General features: G+C 37.8%; 1 long non-coding RNA gene across 1 annotated transcript; it reads right to left on the minus strand.

The window, feature by feature from the left end:
- Window positions 1–2406: 2406 nt before the first annotated feature.
- LOC128819828 (uncharacterized) lies at window positions 2407–14506 on the minus strand. Its single transcript, XR_008440763.1, has 3 exons — window positions 14429–14506; window positions 3593–3725; window positions 2407–2548 (listed from the first exon to the last, which is right to left on the minus strand). It is a non-coding gene; the product is annotated as an uncharacterized LOC128819828 (long non-coding RNA).
- Window positions 14507–19137: the final 4631 nt, after the last annotated feature.

Raw genomic sequence — 19137 nt, forward strand, 5'->3', positions numbered from 1 at the left:
TCAAAGCACTGAATTAATCCCTTGCAGTCAAGCTACAAAAGAACCCCTGTGCAGTCCCTATATCTCCCATATATGATGCCAATCTGTTCATGTGCTTGTACCAGTGTGCCACTGAGGCAGTCTGGAGGACCAAACCATGGCATGCCACTCTGGTTTCTGGGGTGATGCAGTATGCAAATTTGCTTTTGAAAATGATGAGATCTTCTGTACAACCGTTAATAATCCAGTAGAATTATGCAATAGGTTTTGGCTTTTTTTTTTTAATATAATAAATTTAAGCTACTTCCTCCTGGTATTCTGCTTCACTACTCTTCTTGTATTGTTTGCATTTTAAGCTTTGTTAGAAGGAGGGTAAGTGTTGATGACTGACAATTTGCTACAAATACAGGCAATCTAGCTGTAAGGTGCTTAAAACTCTCATTTTAAACAGGATAAGGGTTAATTAAGTTCAGATATACCTATCGGGCATTCATTAGATAGTAGTTTTTACATCACCTTGATGGGAATGTACTGATGTCCTGTATCTTTATTAACTTAATTGACTATTCACACTCATGATTCTGATGGACTGTGAAACTGAAAGGCTTCACTCCTGATGCTCAGCAATCCAAAGGACCAAACTTTATTACCTGTTTTTTCCCTACTGCTTAAGTTTATGCTAAAATTGGATTTCAGTGGAAGCCTAGAACATCTCCAGATATGTCCTTTAGGCTAATGCTGGACAGATACCCCTTCCAAGGACTTTCTCTCCTTGCTGATGCTTCACATGCGCTTTTAAATAAAAACACTGCCCTGTGAACAGTACATTTATTATATTAGTGTGATTATTCCATCTTTCAGTGAGTTTCCTTGTAATGGATATAGGGTTGTTCAGAGACTGATAAGTGGATATTAATCTGTTACAACATTCTGTAATAGTAAATGATAAATTCATCTAGAATAAATACCACTATATAAAGCTTCAATTATTCAATTAACAAACCTAATCTTTCCACTAACATGCTGAACGCTTTAAGTGCAGTCTGTTCAGAGTTAGGTGGCCGCAGACTGTATGCATTGTGTATTATGTGTAATGAATTGCAGATTCTTCTTTTGAAATGTCCTTTCTGAAGGTCACCTTGATAAAATGATGGTTTCTATTATTGCCTTTTTATATTATTTTAATAAATCCTGTAAATGGGGATGAAGACTTAGTAGTACCCTTTGCCTCAAGATGTTTGTCTTTTTAAAGACATTTTTGCCATCATAGCACATGGATTGACTCTGCTGGAGTCAGTAAGAAATAGGACAGTTCCTTTAGAGTGTATGTAGTTTAGATTAAGCTATATCATATTTTAAAAGCATGAATATCATCAGATTTTTAATAAGTATAATCCCTCAGAGATTGATGCTTTTTGTGAGGGACAGATCAAGTGGCCACCATTTTGCAAATTCTTTTAGCTTATGTCTAACTCTGTTTGCAACCTCCCAGCTCACAAATATTTTGAAGAGCCAGCATTGCTATTTTTCAAGTTTGTTGGTCTATAACACACCCCTGTTTTTATCAGGAGCAAGGTTTTATTCAAGAAAAGGCAGACCTCTCCTACCTTCCTTTTTCCAATAAGAAGAGTAAATGCAGTTTTTTGTTCCAATTTAAAACCCAGAAGATACACAGACAAAACAACCCTAATGCCCCTGGGGTGTGTTATTCTCCTATCTTAAGGTGAGAATCACTTTGTCAATACGCTACCAGGAATGATGTTCTATAAAAGATATTTGTAGATTGGGCTTGGTCGGAAATTGAAAATTCCTGTTATTAACTGTTATTAGTATCATGAATATTTTAAATATAATTTTCTGCTTAACCCTATTAAATACCTAGTGTCACTCTTTTTTTTTTTTTTTTCCCTGAACACTTCTCTTTGAATCAGTACAGTGCCCTTCCAGACGCAGCTTTCTTTTTGATGGGATGAATATGGTATCTCATATAAAACATAGGGAATTTGAAATATCAGGGTTTCTAACACTGAGGTGCATTAGAAGTTTTACAGTGATTTACGTTGCTGGAGATTATTCAGAACTCTAGACAGGGCACAGCACTGAGGAAAGGGCGATTAATCAAATGCAGGGAAACTGATCCACAAAGATATTTCCTGTGCTGAAGGACTTATTGTAATAACTAAAGATTATTGTGACAGTTATTATGATGGCCATGGAGAGAATTAATTTATCCAAGCTTTAGACATAAAACCACTGATGTCTGGGCCAAGGCTCTTCAGAGGCTTTCCCAATAGTCAATAAAGAGAGACAGAAACCTTCAGGAATATTTGTTTCAGGATAGCTGTCCGTTGCCAGTTCTCACCACAGATAATGGAGAAGCTTAGCCTTTACATAGCTAAAGCTGAGTAAGATAACACCCACCTCAAAACACCATTTCCTCCATGTCAGATATAACCTTTTCCTTCTCACAGACAGTTTGGTGAAAGGTTACTGATTTTAGGATTTGTAGGATCAAGTGAAGAACTGAGTGACAAAAAAACCTCAGTGCTTTCTCTGATGAAACTATTACCTGGATGGAAGAGATGAAAGCAGTGGATATTGTCGACCTTGATTTTTGCAATGCTTTTGACACTATCTCTCACAACATCCTTATAGAAAAGCTCAGGAAGTGTAGACTGGGTGAGTGGACAGTGGGGTGCATTGAGAAGTCAAGGCACAGGGTCTAGTTGGAGCCCTGTCACTAGAGGTGTCCCTGAAGATTTAATATTTGGTCCAGTGTTGTGTAACTTTTTCATCCATGTGTTGGATGCAGGGCCAGGTGCCTCCTCAGCAGGTTCACTAATGACACAAAGCTGGAAGTGGTCCCCTGGAGTGCTGGGCAGCCCTTTTGAAAGACCTCAACAGGTCAAGAGATGGGCAGAGAAGAACAGAACAGTCTGAATCTCAACAAAAGCAAATGCAGGGTCTTGGGGAAGAATAAGCCCCAGTACAGGCTGGGGGCTGACCTACAGGAAAGCAGCTCTGTGGAGAAGGACCTGGAGGTCCTGGTGGACAATGAACTGTCCATGAACCAGCAGTGCCCTGGAGGTCAATGGGATCCTGGGGTGCATGGGGAAGTGGTCAAGGGAGGTGATCCTACCCCTTTCCTTTTCCCTGGTAGGGCCACTCTGGAGTGCTGTGTCCAATTCTGGACTCCTCAGTACAGGAGAGATGTGGAGCTCCTGGAGCAGGTCCAGTAGAGGGCTACAAAGATGATTATGGGACTGGAGCATCTCTCTTATGAGGAAAGGCTGACAGAGCTGGGCCTGGTTCAACTCCTAGTTGTGTTGATAGTTTTGGACCACATTGGAATGAAGTTTTTAATGTATTTTACTTAAAATAAATAACAGCATATTGAAACACAATAGTTTCCCAGAAATTCAGTCAGACAAATAGCTGGAGGAAGTAACAGGCCAACCAGTGTCCTAGGCAGAAATTACATTTTCATTGCATATATTCAGAAGATATTTAGGTATAATTATGTGATCAGTACTGTCCCTGATTTAAATTGCTTAAGTGCCCCTTTAAAATGTGTGCAATGGGAACATATGGATGAAATGCTGTCTCTTCTCACCTTGGGTGATTGAAACTTTGAAGAACATTTCAGTCTCGCAGCCTGTCACTGGCTGCCATTCTGCAAAAGGGTCTCTGCTGGGCTTGGATCGCGCCACCAGCGCTTTGCAAATGAAGACATTTTGGTTCCTGTTCTTGATAGGGCAGGATAAGTGAGGTTATCTCATTTGCACTTAAGATCTAGCATCAGGAAGAATGATTGACATTGGCATAAGTCTTCAAGCTGTCATTTGTGGGGAGTGTTAGTTATTGAAACAGCTGTTCTGTTATCCACATTTACTGCAGGAGGTTTTCTATGAGGGTCAGAATTATTCTGATTTCAATAGGTATCTTTATCCTCCTTGGCAATCTTTTTATAGTCAGGACATATTTTCTGGCACTTTCATGCTTCCAGTGGCATATTATATAACATAAAATGCAGACATTCTGTCCTGTCCTGTCCTGTCCTGTCCTGTCCTGTCCTATCTGATTATATCTGATTATAGAATCATCCATTAATTTTAGACATAATTTTGTACATTAGTTAATTTTACCCCCTTTACTTAAATAAAAACATCAGAATTTCTAGTTTAAATCCACTGAGCACTGTTAAATTTTATTCCATTTCTCCTTTCATACCAATGGTTAGTACTTTTTGCTTTCTAGTGGTTTTGTTTTCCAGCTTCTTTCTGAATGTACAAAGTGAAAAGAATGTGGTCACTATCACAGATAAACTTTCAAACTGCTTCTCAGTTCATCTGAATTTGTACTACTGTCCTAAATCAAGATCCCTTCAGAGCCAGAGTACAAGGACAAACACCATGATTTACTGCTAGAACAACCAGTGTTAATTTTGTAAGAATTTCCAATGCCTTTACTGGTCAAAACTGAAGCTTTTTGACAAAAGATGACCTCACTCTGCCTTTCAGGGTAATGGAAACATTTTAAAAGCCAGAATTCTCCATTCCAAAACAAAATCCACATACAAAACTACATTTTCAGAAGCTTTTCAGAGTATAATTTCACTTCAAAGAGCAGGATACTGAGCAGCCTCATAGTGATGTGAAACATCCATTTTTTATCAAAGGATAAATACAAGAAAAAAGATACATACCTCTATTCTTATAAAAATTAACTCAAGCAACCTGTCCTCCATCTCACCTTTTCCCTTGCACTAAGCTTTTTTGAAGAAATTTGCACTAAAGCCTTACTTCTTTTCCCCCAACAATGACTAATTCCATTGCCACAGGACATTGCCGTGGGAGAGGGAAATGAGAGTGAAGAAAGACAAATCAAGGTGTTAATGAACTGGTGAGCAACACGAAGCCAGTTCATATTTGACTGGTTTCTCTTACTAGTGATATCCGCAAATGTTTCTTGTTTTTCTGTAACCTTCTGAAAAAACACACTTCTGTAGCCAAATAACCTTACATCTCCTTATATAATTAGTGCTATTACACAGAACCTAAGCTTACACAAATGTCCCTAGTGACATGATTAACTTCAGAGATACTAGTCAGCAGGAGTCAGTCACAAAGCGTAAACTAATTAATGTTTAAGGACAAGGATAGGACAAAAGAGGTCACTCATCTGATGTGCTTTTGAGGATTGCCAACTAAAAATGGAAAGGAAGCATATCACGTCATCTTCAGGGAGTTATTTCAGCAGTTACTAGAAAATCTGTGATTGCTTTCCTTAGTTCTTAGTCCTTCTCTCTTTTTCATTTTCTCATGATCATATATTAAGCATGGCAAAAAAAAAAAAAAAAGGGAGGGGGGAAGTACAGATCGGAAAAGTAATTGAAATATTTATTTGGACAATTTTACCTGACCAAGAAACGCATCTAAGAAAATAAATTTATGAAAGGTAACAAATTTACAAAAGCACACTGAAGTTAGATATGTATCTGATGAGCTGGTGTTGTGTAAAAGAAGAATGAATCTGATATTTTTATCTCTTCAGATTTCTTTTCCTTTTTTGTGCAGCGGAGTGGTTTTATTCTTAGGCCCAGATGCTCCATCCTAATTCTATTATCGTAAGCATTTAAATATGCTCTTATATGCTGACCTCTGTGAGAATTAAAGTAAAACATCTGCTTAATACTTTGCTGAACAAATATAGATGATTAATATATGCTTAAGTGCCCTGATGAAATGGGGGCTGTGTTAGCAATGTTCTCATTTCATACACAGGGATGGGGAGTTTGCAAATAAAAAATAATGGAATTATGCTGATTTTTATTAGCTAAAGATCCTGTCTAGTCTGCTTCGTTTCACCTCTGCCTCTACTAAAGAACTTCTTTTTTGCATTCATCTGTATTAATATCCTGCAGGCACCTCTGATTCACTATGCTGGACTAATTTGGTGCTCACGTCTGGGCAGGAACCTGGCAGCCCCTGGTGCCCAGCAGCAAGTCACTTACTCTTGGTCCCAGCTAGAAGTGAAAGGAGGGTAAAGTATGGAAATGGAGACAATGTGGTCAGCAGGGAGAACAGGAGGTGTGAATGGGCTGGGAGAGGAGTTGTGAAACAACAGCTGCTCAATGGGAAGGACACTGGTGAGACAAGGATGCAAATCCTGGATAAGGAGTGCAAGTGCTGGAGACTCCAAAGATGCATGGGCAGGCTGCAATCGGGACTGCTTTGAGGCAGATCCAGGCTGTAAGTCTGGCAAGGCATTAGGCAGGAGTAAGATAAATGGGAAGAGTAAAAAGGTGGAATTAATTCTTTCAGTGCTGTCTTTAAGAATTTATCAGTTTGCTACATTGCATTCAAATAGGATATCCATGTGAGAGCTCATGTCTCCTAAGCATGGTCTGAGGCAGAGAGCAGCAGAGAGGTGACACCATGCAAGGGGAGAGGGAAGCTAGAAGCTGTGAGGGTAAGAGATCCAGTACAGAGAGATGGGAAATGAATGCTGCCAGGAGAGGGACAAGTGATCTGTGACCCAGGCCATGCTCCTTGGAGCTGGGGCAGATGTGCACCCAAGTATCTGGATTTCTTTGTGTAACTTTGAGACTAAAACAGACTAAAGAGGTAGTCCATTAAGAAGATAACTGATGATATCTATTCTTCCACTGACTTACGTGACAGATGGTAGTAAATTTAAAAATTGTATCACTTTTGGTTCATATCATCTTAAATATTTCACATACAGATTTTTTTTTTTTTGTGAAAAATGAGAAGAATTTCCCATTCACACATAAACAAATACGGATCAATAAAGATCCAATCATTGAAATTGCTCAGTCAAGGTTTAGAAAGATTTAAAAAAAAAAAAAAAAGAATTGAGTTTGTCAGGCCATATTAATTTGATCTCAGTGTACATATACGCATGTGCAAACAGTAGTTTTTCCAGAGTCACAGTTTATACAGAGAAGCATCAATTGTTTTTCTTCTCCTTTTATGTCTCCTCTCTGAGTTGTTTTGTGGAACAAAAAGAAATTTTTATAGTGTTGTTTTGGCATTCAGTCTATATCTCCCTTTCCTCTGTAGTCTCCCTGCTGTAAGAAAATAACTATAGGCTGAATGAAATCTTTGACACAGATTTTGCTCTAAGCAAATATGACCTTATAGCTCTGTGGCTCCATCGGCTTCTGTATTTCCAAAAATAAGTAATTGGCAGGATGTTTATACAATTCTACCCATGAACTGGAATTATTCTACCTTTTCTAAGGGTAAACAGAAAAACTTTGGTCTAACAGAAAAAACTAAGAAATTCCCATTTAGTATGAGAAAGACAAGTTAACTCCTGAGTAAAGTTCTACTTCAGGTACAAAATTTGGTCTTTTTGGCAGTGTCTAAAGAGAAGAGAAATTAATAGATAATATTGTTGAAAGGTTAGTGAGCTGCAAAGATTTTTTTGACAGTCATACAAGCGTTTCTCCTCATTGAATTAGAAATGAAATCACACAACACTCTGATTTTGGGGAAAAAAGTGTTCTTTTCATCTTAAAGTAACAATACAGAGGAAGTCTGAGAATTCAGAGGAGCTGTAGGATTTCATCCTAATCCTATTTCCTTAGTACTCACCTGCTTTTTTTCCCAAGACTTTTTCTCTCAAGGGAAAAATTGATGCTACATTAGTGTGCCCTTGAGTGTATAATTTATTGAGCAAAATTACCTCACTTTAAGCAGCAAGAATTGTCATTATTTTTTGTTCTAATAAATAGAATAGGGTGAGGCTTCTGTCTTTCACATCTTGTTAAAACATTATGTATAGTGCACTGCCTCATTACTTGAAGCCCAAACCTCTCTACATGAGAGCAGCTGCAGGAAGACACACTCCCTGGGACAGATCGTTAGAGTAGCTTTAATCCTTTAGAACAATTTTTCAATACTGTTTACACCAGGGATTTCCTTGTACAAATCCTCTTTACACAAGACAAGAATAACACAGGAAGAAACTATTTGTCTCTGATCTCTGAAAAGAAAGAGAGCAAGTTTAAGTCCTCAGGGGGCTTTCTATCACTTAAACTAACCAGGAGGGGATTAATCAAAGATATATTTGCCGCGTGATGTACAGCCAGCTTCAAAGGTGCAATCACACTGATCAGCGTACAACAGAGCAGCACTCACAGCATCTTGTGTTTTAAGCTGAGGTAGCAGAGACTGAAATGCCCAGTTTGTTTCATCACTCCTTCTTTCCCATCAAAACAACCACAGGCTACTGTGATGCACTAGAATCCAAAGCACATGGGTCAGGCGTTTGCATGGAACTCATGCACTGCGATGAGGAGCGAGCACTGAACCCTCTGTAGTGATTTTATGTGCCATTTCCTTGCAAGCAAATCGAATCTCCTTTCACATAGCCCTTTAAAAAATGTTTTGTATGCAAACAAGTTTTCTCCATTTATGGAAGCTTGATTATCCCTGCATAACTCCATTTTTGCCAATGCCTACCTATGTTATTTCTGTCCTACCATGTCAGCAGACAACTGGAATACTGTAGTGGTGAAGTAACTCTATTGCCATCAAAGAGAAAAACGAGCAAACTTTCAAATAAAAGTCCTGTATACGTTGTAAATAGAATAAGAGATGGAAAGTTTATTAATAAACTTCAAGAAATATTTCTCAGTGAAATATTTCAAATACTTTTTTTTACAAATTTCAATTTAAAAAATCTATTTTATTAAAATATTTTTAGTTTTATAATTTTGTTGAAGCTGATTAGCTTTTATTATATTTACATTTGAAGAAAATATATGCATTGCAAAAATGTTTCTCTCATGAAACACTTGTCCATTTTCATCAGTTACCTGCTCATAAATCCCAGCTTTTTCCAAATCTGGTTGCAATTTTTTAAATTAATAGCCTTGCCATTAAAACCTCTAGAGAAAAAAATGTCTTCAAAATATTCTAGTGTCTTCTAGTTGATGTATATAATTTTTTTGGAATCAGGGAAGGATTTTTGCAGAGACAAAAAGTGTGGCCTTCATTACAGGGCAACAATATGCCAGTAACTACAAGATTTAGTTGGGTCCTATGGACAGATAAAATCTCTGATCTATATAATTAAGAAAAGAGGCTTTTCCATTAGTGTCTTGTAGCCTAGCCATGGCACTTTGTATCAGGCCATAGATAGCAAATCCACTCTTTTGTAATGCAGTGAATGTTTAGTTATTTATACAGAGAGAAACATACAAAGAGATGCAAGGAAAGCTCCCATCCCTACTAAGTGACCTAGTTAGCTGGATTGTTGGCTGTATTCCAACTCTCTTTGCTTCTTGGGGTTTTTTTTTCCCTTATTGAAAAACTTCAGAATATTCTGATTTTATGCCAATATTCTACAAAATCAAATGTTAAGAAGAGAAAACTTTTCAGCTGAGTGGAGTTGCTTTTATATAGATAATAAAGTTATTTCTAAACTCTCAGAAGAATAAAAAGGTGAAGCTGAGAATAGCATCACCAAGTTATTTTTATACTTTTGCTAAAAATGATACCATTTCCTCTCTTTGAGATGTGTCCATTTCCTCTAATGCTGGTCTTCTAAGGTGGCAGAACAAACCTGAATAGAGCAACAGTTCCAGCTCAGGTTGCCATTTCCCTCGAGATACCATTGCTTTTTTCTGCCTCAAAGGATATTAATTGCCCAAGCAGCTAGGAAGACATGAGAGGAAGAATACAAAGGCAAAGGCAGTGCTTGTTATTTAGGCTTATTCTGATTCTCTTTGTAATAAGTCTGACATTCCTCAGTAGACCACATCAATTTTGGGTTCTCCACAGAGCTTCTCATCCCATCTTCTCTATGTCCTGTCTCTTGCTACCCCTTTACTTCTTGAGAAACTCCCCCTTTAAGCTGTGTTTCTCTGTGACAATAGGAAGAAAATGACTAGTTGTGAAGGAAGGATAACTTATTTTTTTCTGCCTCTTAAGAATGCCTTTGTGAAGCGGAGCTGGTCTCTGCCATCTCCCTGTTCTCTGTGGCTGCTGAGCCAAACAGTGGAACAGGAATAAAATCAACTGAGCTACATCTGAATAGAAGAAAGGAGCTGTTCAAGACCCCAGCAGAGTTAAACCCTTTGGAAAACCTGGAGAACAACTGGAGGAAGTTTAAAAGGAACTACAAGGAATGGACAGCAACTAGAAGGGAAGACAGAAGGCAGCCTGGTTTCTGACAGTAGGTGGTTTTGAACTACTTGATTTTTAAATGGTTTTCAGTAACTCAAGCAGAGAGGCCAACTCTGAAAGTGAAGTAAAAAATTCAAGGAGTACTTCACACTTCACATAAAAATGAATCATCAGAACAATTGTTAGACAGAAAAAGGAGGTTTGCAAGAATTGTGGAGGAATTTGTACAACTTCAAGCTATATGAAGATATCTTTCAGTTTTGGATTTAACTTGGTACTTAACATCTGACTAAATTATGAGACCATCTAGGGCAAAGCACTCAGAAAGAGGCTACTAAAAGATTCAGAGCTCACCATTGACAAAAGAATCTTTTCCAGGCCAAAGAAATTGTCTGCTAAAGCCCCTGAGCCATGGTGTTTGCACATGTTTGAGTTGATGGAAGATCTGAAGCACTGCAAGAATGGATACCTCAGGCATGAAGACATGCTGAATAGTTCACAATTAAGAGTACAGTGATGGCTCACAGGAGATGGAAGACTCCAGAAATTACTCTGGTGAATTATCTCAGTATGTAAGAGTTTTTAAGTGACAACAGGAGCTTAAACAAAGGAGATAATGGTAAAAATTGTCAGTTCTGAAGAACCCTTTCCAAAAAAATCAACACTGGCACAAAGTGAGGTAAATGCACTGTAAATTTAAATTAATACGGAAAATATATAGATTTAGCTTCTAACAGAACTTTGCAAGTCAAAACATTGAAAGAAACAAAGTCATACCAAGCACCTGAAAGTAAATGGATGGAGTTCAGTTTTTAGAACTGAATTAGTCTAAATTTAGACAAATAATCAAAGTCTAAATGGAGTACAGATGTCTTCTCACTGTAAAAGGCTTTCCTAATCTGTAGACTCATGTAAAGTCAGATCTTGAAATTCTCCTGCTCTCTCTTACTTCCTCTGACTGTGAATGGAGCTTTAGGTGGCTAGACACTTTACACAGATCTTTCTTTGAAGTTTTGGAAGTGGAATCACATGGAATGAATCTGGGTACAAAAAAATGTGGAAAACAATAGATTGAAAAATATATATTTACTTTCTTCTTCACTATTAAGAAAAGAAAATCCAGTGCAGGTGAGAAAAAGGCAGGGTTCAATCAGATGGAAATCCCAAATCTTTAAAGAAGACTACAAGATGCCCTCTGGTTGTAGGACAACTGTCAATAGATCTTCAGATGCTATCCATCTTCTAAATTTGAATCTTGAATGGATATATTTTTCTGAAGATTGTATAAGTAGAATTGAAATGAAAAAAAAAAAACCCACATTGGTCAGTAAAGGTGGTACATTACTTCTTGAACAGAGCTCTAGAGCTGAATTATGTAAAATGGGCATGCTCTTCACTCTGAAATGACAGATGTTTTTTGTGTTATGGTTGATACCAGACCATTTTTCTATGTTTCATATATCTGCTGCCATCTAAGATTAATGAGGCTGTATGCTGGTCAGAAAAATGCTGATTTCTGTGCTTCGAAAATATCTAAAAGAGATTACAGAGCTCTAATTTTACTGCTAAAACAGACAGATTTTTTTTTCTTTTAAAATTCAAGCTCTGTGTCATTTGGCTAAAGCATGCTGCAGTCAGTTCAAGAGCTGAAGTATCTACCTACTCAAGAAAGAAAATTTTCACCTTTCTAAGATGAATTGAATGGTTGAAGACAACATTTTACACAGAGAATAGATCTACGAACAGAGCATTGCTGGGACAAGATGTTTCAAGGCCATGTTTTCAGTCTGAACTGTATTTAAATATTATGCAGGACTTTTGAAAAAGTAATTCCAAAGGGATATGTAAAGTCATTCCAAAGGGATTAACAGGAAAAATACACACATTGCATAAGGATTGCAAAATGAAGGAAAGCACAGAAATGTTTTATACTGATCTCGCGTGAATAACAGCATTAAAGGCAAAGTTAAACCTCTTTTTTTGGCAAAACACATTGGTTAAATTAAGCAAAAATACAAGGCCAGAAGAATGGAAATGACTGGTCTCAGACCTGCTTACTTTGCACTTGAGAAAATACACTAACAAACAAACTTTTGCCTGTTGCTCTCCCTTCCCCAGGACTGTATTCCTGGAAAATTAAACTGCTATGTTCATGCAATTCAATATTATTTGACGGATGTGATAATCTGGCATAGCAATGTCAGTGGAATTACAAACATGAAGCAGTTTGCATGAAAATTATGGTTTCAGATATTTTGTCCCTTGTCTTTGTTGTCCAGAACCTTAGAAACTGGTTACAGAACAGTGAGGACACAACCAAAACATTTTATTAAAAAGCAGTCAGGTCTGATCTGTCAATTTGCAAAACAGCAGGAGGGAATTATGGGCTGGCCCTAAAAATCCTAGGAAATTATGCATCTTAAAGGAATACATTCCCTCAAATTGATCTGTTTGTGTTCTTGCCTATTTTAATGGTTGGAATACCAGTAAAACCTCAGTTATAAATTAATTTGTTACCATTTTCAGGTTTTGAAGGCCATGTCATCCAGACCACACAGAGGACCAATTGCTATGGGGAATACGGAAAATAGGAAGTAGTTTCATTGTTTGTGGTATCACTTGCCATGGCTTTTAATGAATTTTGTCAGAAATATTGTCAACTATTTTATATTGGGACATATATTTATGTCTCAAAACAGATAACCACACAGCCTAGTTTACTAGGTAAAAACCAAAGTTATTCCTACCATTTTAATCCATTTTAAGTAAAAATTAACAGTCTGCCAAATGGCAAAAGCAGACTTTATCCTACTTGGCCAGTTATCCTGATAAGTGATGTGTGCCATGTGTACCTATATATATTTAGGACTTTAGAATAAGCTTGTTCACTCCCTTCATTTTGTCTGACTGAGTACAAGTTCTGTCAAAAAATATGGTAATATATAAACTATATGCCCTTGTGTGTTGTATGCTGTTTTCATATTAAACAGATGTGAAAGGAAAATAAATCCTATACACATGCCTGGAAAAATAAAAGGTGGGAAAGCCACATCCCAAAATTGGAGAGTTGTGCTTCAAAATTGCCCTGGAGATAGAGGATGGCCCTCAGGCTGCGAGCAGTAAATGACAACAGACTGGAGTGCAATCCACAGCCCACAAGCTGGATTTGAATTTGAGCTTCTGAGTTTGCAACTATATTCTAACTACCCTGCTAACAACCCACAGAGACCACATGGACCTATAATTAACTGCAAATCCCTGTATTTGTGCATTTCCAAGGTGTGATTGATAATACAAGTTTATACATGTGTGCACACACTTATCTAGATGCATACAAACAGTAATGATGTTTATTAGAAGATGGGACCATTTCTGAAGTTCCATGGAGTGTTTATAAAAAGATATCTCTCTCATGATTTCTTGTTCCCTCCTTGAGAGACCACATGGAGTATTAACTAGACAAAAGTAGTGGTACACAGGGAACATAGGTTTTGTTTCACATGCTTCTGGGGTGAATTTGCACAATTCTGAGTGAGCTGTGTATTTGCATATGTAGGCAGGGGGGAATAGCAATGGCTTTCAGCACAGCTAGGTCTGGATGTGGGCAGCTGCTCAAAAAGTGTGAGGGAGCAACATGGATGTGTGTCCTCAACCTTACTCATAGGAGAACAAGACAATTAAAACACTTGTAAGATACTGAAAATACCTCCAGGGTGCCACGCTGCTGCCTTGTGGGCCATGTCCTGTCTGTGCAGCTGCTGAATTCAGACAGCTGATCCTCACACTGATCAGTTATAGGGAATTATAGGGAGTGAATCATTCCCTGGAGTGTTTGTATTTTTAGATGAACCAAAGGGAAAATTCAGGGAGATTGCACTCCTGACTTAAGGCCTTTTGTTATGTGTTATTGGGTAAGGTGAGTATGGGCTCAAATGAATTTAGTAAAATAGAGAACTCAGTCAGCTCTCAGTTATGCAGCCCTGCAATTTGGCCACTGGCTGAATTTTAAGAAATGCATCTGCAACCTTTTCTCCTTATGAAACCCTATAAGAAAGACTGGAGTGAAAGAGCTCATTTCTAATACACTGGTTCTAGTGATTTTTGAAATGAAAGACTATATAATGAATTGCACAGTAGGCTGAATTTATATAAGAGCATATGCATTGCAATGGATGCCAGGTGCTGTTTGGCACCTAAGACTACATTTAGTCTACAATCTAAGCTGTAAAGATTTTATATGAAAAAAAAAAAAAAAAAAAAAAAGGGAATAGAAGAAAACCTCATTTTACCCTTTCCTCTAGCTGGCCACACTGTGTCCTGGCAAAGCTCTGTGCTAGGCCTTGGTAGAAAGAGCAATTCCATGTATCTGTCATAAAGAAATGATGCCACAGACTGATTACAGTGAAAATGAAAGAACTTTTCTTCTTAATGCTGCATTCCAGCATGAATACACTCACTGTGGCTTTGTTTCTCCAGACAAGCAAGCACAGGTCTGTCCCACCCAAGGTAGAACCTCATACAATGGGCAAGGCTCACCACATCCATATTCCTTGGGCAATACAACTTCCTGACCAAGAATCTCTCCTGTCTCCTTTTGCTAAGAAGAGAACTTGGTTTGTAACACACATGCAGTGCAGATGACTTGGAGATTGGTGTCACAGAGTGAAAGAGGTGCTGAACCCATCTGACAGTATAGATGCACGCTGTGAAATCAGTGAGATTTTGTTACATTTCTTTTTCCAAATATAAACTCCACAGATTTTCATTTTCAGAAGTGTTCATTTTTTTCATAGCTGTAATAGCAGCAGTATGAATCTGTGCATTCATTACCTACATAGAGCAGCTTGACTTTTTTACAGTGACTCATTGGAGCCGGAGGTCACTGAGTGGGAAGGTTTCAAAGACCTGGTAAGGAAGCACAGTCCCTGTCAGGAATTTTTGATATAGGTTATCTCTACCTTGTGCAGCTGAGCTACTGACAAAGTGATTTCACAGGAGATCTTTATATATATTTAAAAGGTGATTCACTCAGCCTTGGAGGAAACACACATTGAAGGCAGTTGACTGCAACACTGGAAAAATCACTTTATGGTACTAAATACTTTTTTCGTAACTGACAGAATCATTATTTTTTGTGTGCACTGTAGTTCCTTTGTGCCATATAAGCACTCATTATCGTATACTTACTAAGGTTAAAATCTCTGCTGGATGACACAGGGGAGCTTGAGCAGCAGGGTAACAATTAGAGGACCTCAAAAGGTTTTGTGGTTTCATCTGGATAAATGCAGATGGATTTGAAGGTGGTTCAGCTAAAATGTCTCTCCCTCTTCAACCTCTCCTGTTTTTCCTTTCTTCCTTTCTCACTTTCTTTTTCTCTTTAAGCCAAAATGATTTGGTTTCAGAATCAGGCAGCAATCTAACAATTCCAGATTTTTACGTGCTGTGTTGCCAACTTTTTAACTTCAATTTAATAGTTCACTGGTAGAACCCACATGTCTTGATGTTTTATTTCTGTTTCATATCCAGATAGATTCATTTTTCTCTAGCTATAATAGAAGCAGTATGAATCATTACCTTCCTACCAGCAACCTGACTTTGGAAGTGGAAGGTTTTCACTTTTGGTTCATATCTGCTTTGAAATCAATGAATGATCCAAACTGCTTCTCTCTCTCTCTCTTTTTTTTTTTTTTTTTTTTTTTTTAAAAGGACATCAGTGACTTGGAGACAAAGATATTAAGGAAAATTCACTGACAATGATTTTACTGAAGGACTTTAATTCATGGTGTATGAAACACTACATGGTGATCATGGTGATATTTTAATACTGTTGAATCTCTGGGTGTCATTATGCATTGTTCTTGCCGAACTCTACTGGTGTTGTGGGTTCCATTTGTAATGTTTGGTTTTTTGCAAAACTGTATAACTCAGTTTTACCAATCATCCAGATGGACAAAGATGCAACTTTCAAATTGTCAGGCTCATGTCTTCTGCAGCTCACTTGACAAAAAATGTCAGGTCTTTGGGCTATCGCTTCTCTGTCATATTGAGTCAGAAATCATGGGCATAGACATTTCTAAATTTCTGTGTTTGGAGTTCAGCTGCTTACCCTGAACCTGTAGGTGTGGAGTTGTCTGGAACAGTAGTCTGCTGGTTTTAATTTTTCATTAAAAATGTGGCAGAGGTGAGAAGGTGTTGCTTCAAACTGAAGTGAAACTAAATGCCAACTTTGCAAATCCTTGTATGTTGTATTGACCCTCTCTTCATACCATTTATTTAAATAAACAATATAAACCTTAACTAAAAGTCTCATCCAATCTTAACTTCAGCTAATCCAGTGATGGAAAACCAGAACAGATCACCTTCAAATGAGTTATCATTACATTTATTTGGAAAACACTTTTTTTTGTACAGATATTTTTGTCTAGGAAGATGGATATTCTATACTAGCATAAGACACCTTTCTACTAAACATGAAAATTGAATGGGAAACAGTTTTACATTGTAGTTACACTGGCACAGCTATTTAAAATCCTTTTTCTCAGACAGCTTTCCAAGCTCCCTTTGAAAAACTAAATCATGTTCCCCCAAGCAGATACTGCTATTTGATAAGACTTATTTTACTTCTGTATAAAACTGGCTCCTAACAGTTGGATGATGCAATGCTAACTTAGCCTATTTGTCAGAGCATAGAAATACATGTATGGTCTATACTGGACAAACTATTAAAAAGGCAGAGGACACCACAACAAGAGCAATATCTTTAAAGATAAAATTGGGAACAGTGTGATAAAATGTGCTTATTCCACCTGCAGCTGTTAAGATTTTTTCACCTTCCAGCTTGGTTTCCCCATTCTCACTATCACTGTGCCACACAGCAGTGCTATGGCAAGGTGCTGCAAGGGACTCAGGTTAGTGGTGTGTCTGAGCACTCTGTTTCTTGTGCTGCCAACAGTCAAGTCAAGGTTTGAAGTGTGGTCATTGTTAACTTTAAAATAAAAAATCTGTTGATGATGTTCGACAGATTCAAGAATCTCAGTTCAAGAGTGTCATTTCTCTTAAATGTCATGGGACCTTTTCCAAAGAGCTCTTCAAATTGAGTGGCCATTAATTAGATTCCTGTTTCTGACATTATGTGTGAAACACTGATAGATTCATAAATCTGCATGTGAGATGGCTTCTTCCTCTGAGAAACTGTTGTGACATTTATGGTTAATCTGGGCTGCTTTTTGATGTCATGGTTAAATTCAAATATTCACCTGGTCATGAGGACTGTTGGTCTCACTGGTGGAGTTAAGGAACAGTGGAGACGCTGTATGCTTTATACACCTTTGTGTAGTGTCTGTCTGAATAACCTCTCCAGTCTTGCTTTATGAGGGCTACAGTAGGATGCAAACAGTGTTAAAATAGATTTTTTAATAATAAATGAAAACTGGAATTGCATGCATGGCATATAGAATTTGTTGCCATTTGTTCCTTACCTGAAAATAAAAGTTGTCTGTTTCTGTCACGGCTGAGGAGCTCAATTCCCTCTGGCTGTAGTTTTAGTTGAAGGGTTCACATAGAGCCTTTTCATTTGAGAGTGACATAACCCTCAGTTCATCATTACTGTGTGGATGTACTGGCAGAGCTGTGTTGCCTCCACACTTTGGTAAAGCAAAGCTTACCTTGACCTGTCTGAGGATTGTCTGTGTTGGGTTCCCCAGCAGCAGCTTCATTCTCAGGGTTCTGCATTAAGACACTGCAATTTGTTGAAGTGGTTCAAAAAATGAAAGAACTCGATTTTTGTACAGTTGACTGAGCTCCCTGAGGTTCTTCAAAAACACCTGCCACAAGGTGTCTGTACCTCTCTCTGCCGAAAGCTGCAGTCTTCTAAACAAGGACAGTAAAATAAATCTGTGGCTCTGCACAGAGAAAAAGTTACAGTCTGTAGAAGCAGGAGATTCAATTTATTCAACAGCAGAATCTAACTCACTACAAGATGAGCTGAGGCAGAAGAGCTACACAAACAAAATTCCTCCACTGCTTTCCAAAAGATGCTACAACCTCTGAGAGCAGGGGAGAACTGGATCTGGAAAGATGATCCAGAAATTGAGATGCAGCATGCTCAGAGATGTTTGTTATCCTTTTTGTCTGTCTACAGTGATAAAACATCTTTGCAGAGGTAAAAAACCCCCAAATCCTTAATGCAGAGCTTCAAAAGCATGAGGACAAATGTGGAGAATAATCTAGAAAGTAGATTTTCCCTGGATTATTTTTAAAGATTGCAATAAATAAACTGTCCACCATATCAATCCACAGACTATATAGGTGTAGAAGGAATTTATACATTTTATTGATGATCATTTTGTCCCAGTCACATATGCGCATATCCTGAATGAACAAGAGTATAACTGAAGATTCAAGATGTCACCTAGATTAACTCCCAATTTGAACAGCAGAGAACTTGCCTATATTTCACATCCCAAACCAAAAATAAAATGAGCGAATTTGCACACTATTTTCCTCATTTTGACCACTAAAATTTAAAGCAGGGTGTGACTCTGAGAGCAGGAGCTATCTAGATTGTTATCTAAAAGGCTGGCTTCCTGTCATGTGCTAGTCTACGTTTGCTACATTTTAGCAAACTAAAATCCTGATTATCTAATGGTGACTCCAAGGTTGCCAAGAGAAGCTGTGGATGCCCCATTGCTGTCAGTCTTCAAGGTCAGGTTGGATAGGGCTTGGAACAGCCTGGTCTAGTGAAAGGTGTCCCTTTACATGGCAGGGGAACTCAAACAAGATGACCTTTAAAGTTCCTTCCAACCCAAACCATTCTATGGTTCAATGACTCTATGATTTTATGGTTCTACATATACTTGAAACAGTAAACAGAAATCAAGAACTAGTGACTAAAACATAAATATTCAGATAGAATTAATGAGAGATGGTAACAGTTTTGATTATGCTATTAGTTACTAAGAAGAGGTTGAAGGCATATTCTGTTTGTGTAGTAAGCTAC

Source organism: Vidua macroura, chromosome 1 (genome assembly GCF_024509145.1).
Source record: "Vidua macroura isolate BioBank_ID:100142 chromosome 1, ASM2450914v1, whole genome shotgun sequence".
Classification (NCBI taxonomy): Eukaryota; Metazoa; Chordata; class Aves; order Passeriformes; family Viduidae; genus Vidua; species Vidua macroura.